Source organism: Caretta caretta, chromosome 7 (assembly GCF_965140235.1).
Source record: "Caretta caretta isolate rCarCar2 chromosome 7, rCarCar1.hap1, whole genome shotgun sequence".
NCBI lineage: Eukaryota > Metazoa > Chordata > Testudines > Cheloniidae > Caretta > Caretta caretta.
The window spans coordinates 34,305,502-34,315,828 of NC_134212.1; the positions used below are offsets into that span (position 1 = coordinate 34,305,502).

At 52.7% G+C, this 10,327-nt stretch overlaps 1 pseudogene; it reads right to left on the reverse strand.

Annotated features, from left to right (window-relative positions):
- Positions 1-9,052: 9,052 nt before the first annotated feature.
- LOC125640705 (U2 spliceosomal RNA) lies at positions 9,053-9,170 on the reverse strand (annotated as a pseudogene).
- Between the last annotated feature and the right edge of the window lie 1,157 nt (positions 9,171-10,327).

Consider the following 10,327-nt stretch of genomic DNA (forward strand, 5'->3'; position numbering starts at 1 on the left):
ATGAGGTTCTACTGTAGATACAGGGTTAACGGTCTAATGTCATCATCACGTTGCAGTGAAGGGGCTCGCTTCATGCAGATTGCTTGAGCCTTTCTCTGTTAAGGCTGAATAGTATAATAATATAGCTGAGCACACTCCATAGCGAGTCTTCTCCTACCTCGCAGCGACAGGACCTGGAATCACTGAGAGCTTGGTTATGTAATAGAGCCTCAGAACTCAACCTTTATATTATGGCTGAAGACAGTAGTGGCTGTGAGAGATGCTGTCCTGGGAGCAGTACTAACTTCTGACTGCAAACCAAGAGTGGAGGACAGTAGCAGGAAAAGGAGGGAAGTGGTGTGCTAAAGGAATATTTGTTCACAGGACTGTCAGATCTGCAGGTGGGGAAACTGAGGCAAAGGACATTGCCCAAGGTACTGTGGAAGTGGGGGTTTTGCTGAGTATTCATTCACCCTGCAGTTGGTTTATTGTTTCCCACATTAATGCTGTTCCTTTTCTTGTATTAGTTTTCTTTGTTTCATACACAGTTACTGAGGGCTTGCGAGAGAAGATTTGCCTGTTAAGGGTACCTAAGGAGGGGGATTTAGTTTTCCCCAGGCTTCTTGAGTGTGTTTGTTAATTTCAAGAGGAGCCTCTAGATATTTCTACTGGGTCCTTGCTGCTACTGACAACACCTGGCAGAAGGGATCCCTTAGTAACTGGTCTCTATGGAATGATTGCAGTTGCCCCAGACAGGGCAGAGCGGTGCTGGCCCAAGGAAGAGGAAACCCTCCTGCATGGTGGAGAAAGAAGCCAGGATGTTCTGAGCCCCTTGGCTGAAGGCTGGACAGTGCAGGACAGGATGCTGCATGGCAGCGGAGGGAGACTGGACTCTGGGTGAGAGATAGTATGGGGGAAAATAAACAGTGAATGGGGGCCTCTTGTCCTATGCAAGGATCTCTTACGTTGACCCTAGGGAGAGGTCTCTTCCCCCATCCCATAGATGGATTCTCACCCACCCCAGTCCCACTATTCCTGTGCACTTGCCGATGCCCTTGCTCAGAATCCTCTAGGACAGTATAGGTGGGCCTGAAGCATCCATGCTTTCCCCTAGAGAGGGATTCTCAGCCCTCCCCAGTCCCTACACACGAGTACCTGTAGAGTCCCCCTGCTTCCCCGCAGAGGGAGGGTGGGGTCCTTAGTTTTTCCGAGCTAAAGGATCACCCTGCATAGAGCCCCCTGGTGCCCACCAATATCCCCTGCGCAGCCCCCGAAACAGGGGTCTCTAGAGTCCCTTTGCTGCCACCGGCTGGCCACCTGGCGGGAGACGCGCACGCGCAGTAAGTTCCCACAGCCCCTTCACAGGCGCGACCCCGGCGATACCCGGCGGCATCCCCACCCCCTTGTCGAGCCAGAGGCATGCTGAGCGCCTATTGGTCCGGGCGGCGGAGGGGCGGAGCAGAACACACCAGTCGCGAACGCGGCCGTGCGTTTAGAAGCAGGGTGAGGCGGGTGCGAGTGGGCCTCCTGCGGGGCTCGCTACGGAGCGAGGGGAGAGGCGCGCTGGGAGGGGTCAGACCAATTGATGCGCTCCCCGGGGTACCCCCCTCTGAGCTCCCCCCCGCCAGGTGGCTGAGCCCGGGCTACCCGCCCTCTGAGCCCGCCCCCCCTCCGCGCCAGGTGGCTGAGCCCGGGCTACCCGCCCTCTGAGCCCCCTCCCCCCCCCCGCGCCAGGTGGCTGAGCCCGGGCTACCCGCCCTCTGAGCCCCCCCGGCCAGATGGCTGAGCCCGGGCTACCCGCCCTCTGAATCCCCCCCCCCCGGCCAGGTGACTGAGCCCGGGCTACCCGCCCTCTGAGCCCCCTCCCCCCCCCGGCCAGGTGGCTGAGCCCGGGCTACCCGCCCTCTGAGCCCGCCCCCCCCGGCCAGGTGGCTGAGCCCGGGCTACCCGCCCTCTGACCCCGCCCCCCCTCCGCGCCAGGTGGCTGAGCCCGGGCTACCCGCCCTCTGAGCCCCCTCCCCCCCCCCGGCCAGGTGACTGAGCCCGGGCTACCCGCCCTCTGAGCCCCCTCCCCCCCCCCCGGCCAGGTGGCTGAGCCCGGGCTACCCGCCCTCTGAGCCCGCCCCCCCTCCGCGCCAGGTGGCTGAGCCCGGGCTACCCGCCCTCTGAGCCCGCCCCCCCTCCGCGCCAGGTGGCTGAGCCCGGGCTACCCGCCCTCTGAGCCCCCTCCCCCCCCCCCCCCCCCCCCGGCCAGATGGCTGAGCCCGGGCTACCCGCCCTCTGAGCCCCCTCCCCCCCTCCGCGCCAGGTGGCTGAGCCCGGGCTACCCGCCCTCTGAGCCCCCTCCCCCCCCCCGGCCAGGTGACTGAGCCCGGGCTACCCGCCCTCTGAGCCCCCTCCCCCCGGCCAGGGGGGGGCGAGCATGTGGCCGAGCGGTGCCAGCAAACCCTGGCAGAAATCTGTGGGGGGGGGCACCTGACCGTAACTCGTCCCCCATCGCCTCTGCTGGCATCGCTCGGGGAGGTGGATGAAGGGCAGCGGCGGGAGAGCCGCCCCTGCCGCCCCGCTGAGTGGCCAGGCTGAAGTGCTGCCGCGGGGCAGCTGCAGCGGCTCCGTGTCGAGATCGGGGAGGCCGGACCTGACTCCGGTGTGACTTGAGGGGCTCAGAATTCGCTCTGTTTTCCTTCCGATGTGAAGGCGAATAAGGAACGAAACCCTGTTACCTGATCACAGCTCCTGGGTTGTCTGTAATCCTGGGACTGCCATAAGGAATCCAGGTAAACCGCAATCGGTCGAGGTACTTATCCGGCCCCCGCCGCCGCAGTCTCTGTGCACCTCGTGATTCTATCCCTGCACTGCTTGTGAGGTCGGGAAGTGTTGTTCTTCCTTGATAGGGGCCCTGGGAAATTAAATGACGAGCCCAGGGTCACCTAGGGAACTTGGCCCAGATTCTTAAAGGTAATATTTAGGCACTTAACTCGCATTGAAATCAGTGGGAGTTAAGCATCTAAACACCTTTGAGGTCCGATCTGGGCCTCTGTGGTTGAGTTAGGAATAGAACCAATGACTTCCCAGGCTCAGTTCAGTACCCTACCTACTAGACCTTCCTTTTCTCCCACTTGAAATGAAGCCAGCAGTTACACCGGGCCTCCCCGGGGCTAACTTTTATACATGTGCATGTTTTTCCAGTCGCACATGTTTCATGGGTGTGATTTAAATCCACAGCCAAGACCTGTTCTGCTTAACTACAGGCATAAACTACCCAAGGATACAGGTCCCAGTTCCTCCTTGTATTGGTGGTGTCCTGGAAATGAGCTGATCTGTCCCTGCTACCTCTACTTTATGGCTGTTGTGGCCTCCCAAAAGCTGGTGGGGAAAGGGGAGGCGCCTGGGGTATTATTTAAGTTGGGATTCTCCCTATGGGGATGAGGTAATTCAGTCTCTGGCAGCAGGGGAGTAGCGGCAGGAGCTCTGAAAGACAACGATCCTGGTGAGTGCCCACAGAGATGTGTGGAAAGGGGACTATTCTGGCTGTAGTTGGTGGGACGTGTCTATTGTTTGTTAAGCTCCTGTGTCTGTCTCATTTATGGCTAATTTTAGCCCTTCTCTTTGGGTGATTTAGGTTTCCTTTTTGGGGGGAGGGGCGGACAGAGAGAAGTGAGCCAAGAATAAATAGTTAGTGTCAACAGTGTATTTCGCATTGGCAAAAGTAAACAAGAGTAGGGCCAGGTGCACGCTACAGACTTACATCGGCATAACTGCGTTGCTCAGGGATGTGAAAAATCCGCTGCAGCCATGGCACCAACAGCCGCGCAGCGTAGCTGCTGTTTGTCTGCAGGAGAGAGCTCTCCCGCAGACCCAGCAATTCCACCCCCAAGGAGCAGCAGCAGCTCCTGCACACACCCCGCTGTTCACACAGGTGCTTTTCATAGTTAAACTTCTGTTTTTCCGGAACGTGGGTGGTTTTTTTTTGTTTTTGTTTTGTTAACACCCCAGAAAGACAAGTTCCAGAGTAGACAAAGCCTCGGAGTTTCACTGCTTGCTAAGTACAAGGTGGAATAGATTGTTTAGCGTAGCTAGCGCATTTCAAGGGCCCCTTCAAGGTGAAGTGGCCTGTTAACACTCCTCTGGTCACAGGAAAGAAAGTAAAGGGGTGGAGGAGAAAGCAGTTGGGGGAGGCTGTTAGTGGTTTACAGATTGTTGTAAATAAACCATCAACCCAGTATCTTTATTCAGTCCATGATTTTTAGTGTCTAGCAAAGTTATGAATTTCAACTCCCAGGCCCGTCTTTTTGAAAATGTTGTGCAGGTTTCCTTTGAGGATGAGGGCTGATAGATCACATACAAGAGTGATTGTTCTGTGAGAAGTGCTCACCCACAGATGATGTGGAGTTCTTGTCCTTTCATTTTCCTGTTCATTTGTGAGCATAGTGATTCTCTGGTTTCACCCACATAGTTGTTGTTGGGGCATTTAGTGCACTGGATGAGGTAAACCACATGTTGTGATTGGAATTGGCATGTGTAGGACCCATGGATCTTGAAAGGTGTGTTGTGGAGTGTGTTGATCATTGTAGCAGTGGAGATGTGTCTGCAGGTTTTGCGTCTGGTGCTGCTGTGAGTTGGTGTGTCCTGGTCTGTGGGGAGCTTGCTTCTGATGATGAGCTTGGAGAGATTAGGGGTTGTTTTGAAGGCCAGAAGAGGGGGTTCAGGAAAGATTTCTTTCAGGATGGGGTTTCTATCAAGTATGGGTTTTAGTTGTTTGTTACCCCATATGGGTTGCAGTGTAGGGTGTAGTAGGTGACCACTAGGGGTGTGCGGTCGGTGGGGGTTTTATTTCTGTATTGAAGCACATTTCCTTGGTGTATCTGGGTGGCCCATTCCATGATGCGATGTACTTCTCTGGTGGGGTGTCCCCCTTTGGCGAAGGCGGTTTTGCGTGTGTTAAGGTGCCTGTCCCGGACTGTCTCCTCAGAGCGTATTCTGTGGTATCTGAGTGCCTGCCAGTAGACAACAGATTGCTTGGTGTGTTTTGGGGTGATTTCCGGATCTGTGAAGATAGGTGTGGTGGTCCGTGGGTTTCCTCTCTGTAGTTGTCTGTAGGGTTCCAAGCATTGGCAAACACTGTCCTCTGTGTATACTTGCTTGTCCAAAGGGGAGTGGGTGGGGTGGCACCAGTGGGTTTCGGAGTTCAGAGAATATCCGGTGTGTGGGGCTCTTGGCATCTTGCAGGATCAAGGCCTTTGAGTGTATTTGTAATGTAAGGAGAGCGTTCTTGTTGGTCAGAGGGACATTTCTGCAGGTTATCAAATGGAACACACTTCTGTGTAGACCTGAGTAATGGGGTTGGGGGGAGGGGGAGAAACTTACCTGTGGGCAACTTATTCCACTGTTGCCCATTCTGGGGCTTCTCCCACCTTTCTGTCGACAGCTGGTACTGGCCACAGTTGGAGACAGGGCTAGTGGAATTGCAGGGAACTCCTTTGTATTGTTTTTGTGTAAAGTCAAAGAAGCAGCTTGGAGGAAAGGGACCTGAGAGCCCTCTGTGGCTATTCGGCTGCAGAGAAGCCAGTGGACTGACTGGTTTCACTTCTCAGAAGTTATTAGCAGGTAGCAAGGAATGTTTGAAAGCCACTCAACTGCATGCAAAGCTCAATAAAGACTCTCCTAGTTGTTCTCTGAACCTAAGTGGGAGCGGGACCACATGTTTGGGTTTCAGAGGGGTTGTTCTGTTTAGGGGACAACTGAACTATTTTGTTCTTAGGTAAAAGATCAGTGACTGGCGGGTGCCGGTGCCTTGCGTAACTATACAAGAAGATCACCACAGCATTTGCCCCCCCTACTAGTGCAGAAGGTGCTACTCACCTAATTTTTCTAACCTGGAAAAGTCTGATATCTAGTTTTATGTCCCCTGCCCCTCTCAAAGGAGCGAGGGGAACAGACTAAGGTCTGTGGAGCAAAGGCTGCTTCTCAAGCTATGTCTGTGCTGTGCCTGACACAATGGATCCGTAACCTCAACTGGGTTCCCAGGTGCTACTGTGCTATTAATAATAATAAAGACTCCAACCCCGTAACTCTGCTCGTCTACCTCTTTCCTGCCTGTAGTCTTTGTTGTAGAACTTGAATCCTTGGTGCCCCGGAGCTCCTTGTCCCCCACTGACTCTGGGAGGGGAAGATGCAGAAATCTAAAATTAATATATGCACTTAGAACAACGCTGGTCTTTCAGACTCTGCAAGTGTGAGAATACTTCCCTTATCAATAGTGCTTTTCAACCAGTCATGTGGTATCAGTCCGGTTCCTTGAGATGGAACAGGATCTAGCTCCTGTCTTCGGTACTTAGTGGATCCCCATTACAATAGTATTTGAGCCCCTCACAATCTGCAGGGCGTGGCTGTTGTTCCCTCTGTACAGGTGGGGAACTGAGGCACAGGGAAGCTAAGCGACTTACCGAAGGTAACAAAGGGAGTCTGTGGTGGAGCAGGGAATTGTACCCAGATCTCCTAAATCACAGGCCGGTGCCCCACCGCAGCTCTGCATCTTACAAAGAGGGACACCACACCCTAAGCCAACACACAGCTCAATTTTTTTTTTCTCTTTTCTCTCTCCCCCCGCCCCTCCCCCCCTTCCCCACTGGTAGTTTCCCGGAGGAGAGGTACACCGTTCCTGGAGGTACTGCAGTACCAGGTCGATGTGTGGCGTGGATGGAGCAAGCTCCTATTCCGTCTCCCTGGCAGAGCAGAGCTCAGTACATCCGGAAAGGTGCATATTTTGCACAATGGCATTTGTTCCAGTTGTTTGTTCCTATCTCCTGAATCTACCACCCTGTGACTTTCTGTGGCGCATGCAGGAGAAGATCCCCATAACAGAAAAGAGAAGTCAGGTTCCGTTTCCACTGCCTTATCGTGTGATGTGCTGGAGAGCTGCTTATCCCTGTTCCTGCGCGGCATGCGCTCTGAATATAAATCTGTCTCTGAGGAGATTAGAATCCAAAGAGCTTCTGAGGGGCAGGTCTGCTCTAGCTCTGTGGAGAAGAGACCGAGACTGTTAAGACTCTGGGGGTTCCCAGTTTGATATTTAAGTATTGAAAATGTGCAATTTATTGGGGAGGGGCTGTCATCTCAAAGGTTCCTTTGCCTTTCCCTCCCTTCCTTTTGCTGCCTCTCCGACAAGGTAAAGCTGCAACAATGGATTCCTAGATTTTAAGGGCAGCAGGGACAATGGGATCATTTGATCTGACCGCCTGTGTAACGCAGGCCATAGAATTTCATCCATTTTCCCCTGTACGGAGCCAAATAACGTGTTGGACTATGTTGGCATGCAGGCCTGATGGTTGGAGAGAGGGAGAATACAACACTGCCTTCAGCAGTTTCTTCCAGTGGGGCACCAGTGAACATGCCAAAGCTATCAACTCCATCACGTGGGAGCCCTGCAGCTTTAGGTGCTTGTCTACATGGGAATAGTTCCTGCCATGGCTATAGTGGAATAGCTTTGGAAGCGGAGTAGTAATTTTTGGGAATAAAGTTGTTTTTATTTGGAACAGTGTCCCCGTGTCCAGGCGTTATACTGGAAGAGCTACAGCGCAGTGCTTACTCTGCTTCTAGGTGGCCAGTCAATTCCCCCATGTAGACAAGCTTTTAGACTGCAGGTTTTGTGGGTCCCAACAGCCAGCTCTGCTCAGTCTCCAGAGCTCACTTCATTTTGGCAGCGTGCGTGCTCTCTCTCTCTCTCCTCTCCCCCCACCCCCACCCCCGGGTTGGTGCTGTGGAGCTCTGGCGCCACCTGCTGGTTCTGATTTCAAAGCTTGGTGGAAAAACAAAAAACTGCAAGGGAGGGGGAAACAACTCTCTCACTGAGCTCTGGTCTAGGCTTCCAGCGTATGTTGCTATAAAATGCATTCTCTGAGCGACGCATTATATCGACCTAACCCCCCCGGTGTAGACTGGTTTCTCCTAGGGAGAGAGCTATCGCCTCTCTGGGAGGGGAAGCACCTATGCTGACGGGAGAAGCTTTTTCAGTGGCACAGGTAGCCGCTCCACTAAATGCTTCAGGGGCCCAGCTGCAGCGCTGTAAGTGTGAGCACCTGCCTGGGATAAATCAATTGCCACAAACCAGCCTTTCCCAGAAGAAACAACGAGGAGTCCTTGTGGCACCTTAGAGACCAAAACATTTATTTGGGCTCACTTCATCAGATGCAAGGAGTGAAAAATACAGTAGGCAGGTATAAATATACAGCACATGAAAAGATGGGGGGGTGGGGGGGAGGCAGGGCTAATGAGGCCAATTCCCAACAGTTGACAAGCAGGTGTGAATATCAACAGAGGGGAAATTACTTCTTGTAGTGACCCAGCCCCTCCCAGTCTTTATTCAGGCCTAATTTGATGGTGTCAAGTTTGCAAATTAATTCCCGTGCTGCAGTTTCTCGTTGACTCCTCGTTGTTTTGCTGATACAGACTCACAGGGCTACCCCTCTGAAACCTTTCATAGAAGAGTAACTGAGCCCTTCACAGCTGTAAAGCACATCATAAACACTGCATAATATACACTCCTCGGAGAGGAGGTAAATAGTTTAATCTTCGGTCTGCAGAGCAATTTGAAAGGGGCAGCCACCTGAAGTGTCCTGTCCCAAGCCACATCATAGGAACCAGAAGTTAAATATGAGTGTTTTGAACGTCTATTACAGAGGATGGGGGCCCCTGGGTGCAGTACCACACCTACTGCCTTCACTTGAGCTTACAAACCAAAACACATAGACCATCTGTTGGGTGGGGAGAAGAATAGGACCTGTCTATATAATCATAATGCAATTTTTTTTTTTTTATAATATTGAAGGTCACATGTATATAAAGAAGTATCTCCCTGATAAACCCTTATTCATGCCTCCTCCTGTTGAAAGTACTCACTGCGCAAAGTAGAGTCCCAGCTTTTTATTCTCTAGTACACCTCTCCGGACTCACAACAGAAACTTTGATAAATAAGCCAAAAGATTGAATGCTTGAGAATAAAACTGTTGTAAAGACCGGTTTAAACGGCAGTTTCAACTGAGTCTGTTTTTCAACCACAATAGTCTCCCCAGGGGGGAGGTGCACCATTCCTGGAGGTACTGCAATACCAGGTCGATGCGTGGAGTGGATGGAGCAAGCTCCTATTCCATCTCCCTGTTCCAAAAATCCATTTAATACCAGTCCTGAGATAGAGGCTGTCACGGAGTCCCTGGGCGATGCTCTGGAACTGCTCCCCATGAAGCCAGTCAGGACTCTGGGGCAGTCGCCTTTCTGTGAGCAGCCTGTCTTCAGGACACACAGCTCACACAGCTTCCACCTTCCTGGGTCTGACCTCGGAGTATTCAGCATCCTCTGCCCCTCCGTGCGCTTCCCCCCAGCGAGTCCGCTCAGGCGGGGCTCCTGGGGAAGCCAGAGGGTCCTGCACCCCAACTTCGCAGTCAGACGTGACTCTCAGCCAGCCAGTAAAACAGAAGGTTTATTAGACGACAGGAACATGGTCTAAAACAGAGCTTGCAGGTGCAGAGAACGGGACCCCTCATCTGGGTCCATTTTGGGGGGCAGTGAGCCAGACAACCATGTCTGCACTTCACTCCATGTCCCAGCCAGCCCCAAACTGAAAACCCCCTCCAGCCCCTCCTCCTCTGGGCTTTGTTCCTTTCCCGGGCCAGGTGGTCACCCGATTCCTTTGTTCTCCAACCCTTCAGCTCTCACCTTGCAGGGGGGGAAGGGCCCAGGCCATCAGTTGCCAGGAAACAGGGTGTTGGCCATTCTCTGTGTCCAGACTCCTGCACATACCTGCCCTCTAGGGCTCTGCAATGATCATACACCCTTACTCCACCCCCTAGATACTTAAGAACTGCCTAGGGGAAACTGAGGCACCCCCACACTATTCAGAGGAAACATTAAGAACAGTCCCACTTCGTCACAGAGGCCATATCAGTTTAATATCTGATAAGAACAGATTTAATAATTTTATTAAGATAATGTTGAAATGAGAAACGATACAGCGTTCAAGCATAGAAGTTTCTGGTTGTCCGGGGATAAGGTACAGATTATCAAGGGATGCAAAATTCGATTTAGGAGCTGGTGGAGCAAGGATCACATAATAATCTGCAATCTCCCCGACTGGGGGAAAAGTTTAACCGGTCAGAGTATAGACATCGAGATATGGGGTAAGTTATCCACACAACGGGTATGTCTACACTACGGAATAAGGTCGAATTTATAGAAGTTGGTTTTTTAGAAATCGGTTTTATATATTCAAGTGTGTGTGTGTCCCCACAGAAAATGCTCTAAGTGCATTAACTCGGCGGAGTGCTTCCACAGTACTGAGGCTAGAGTCGACTTC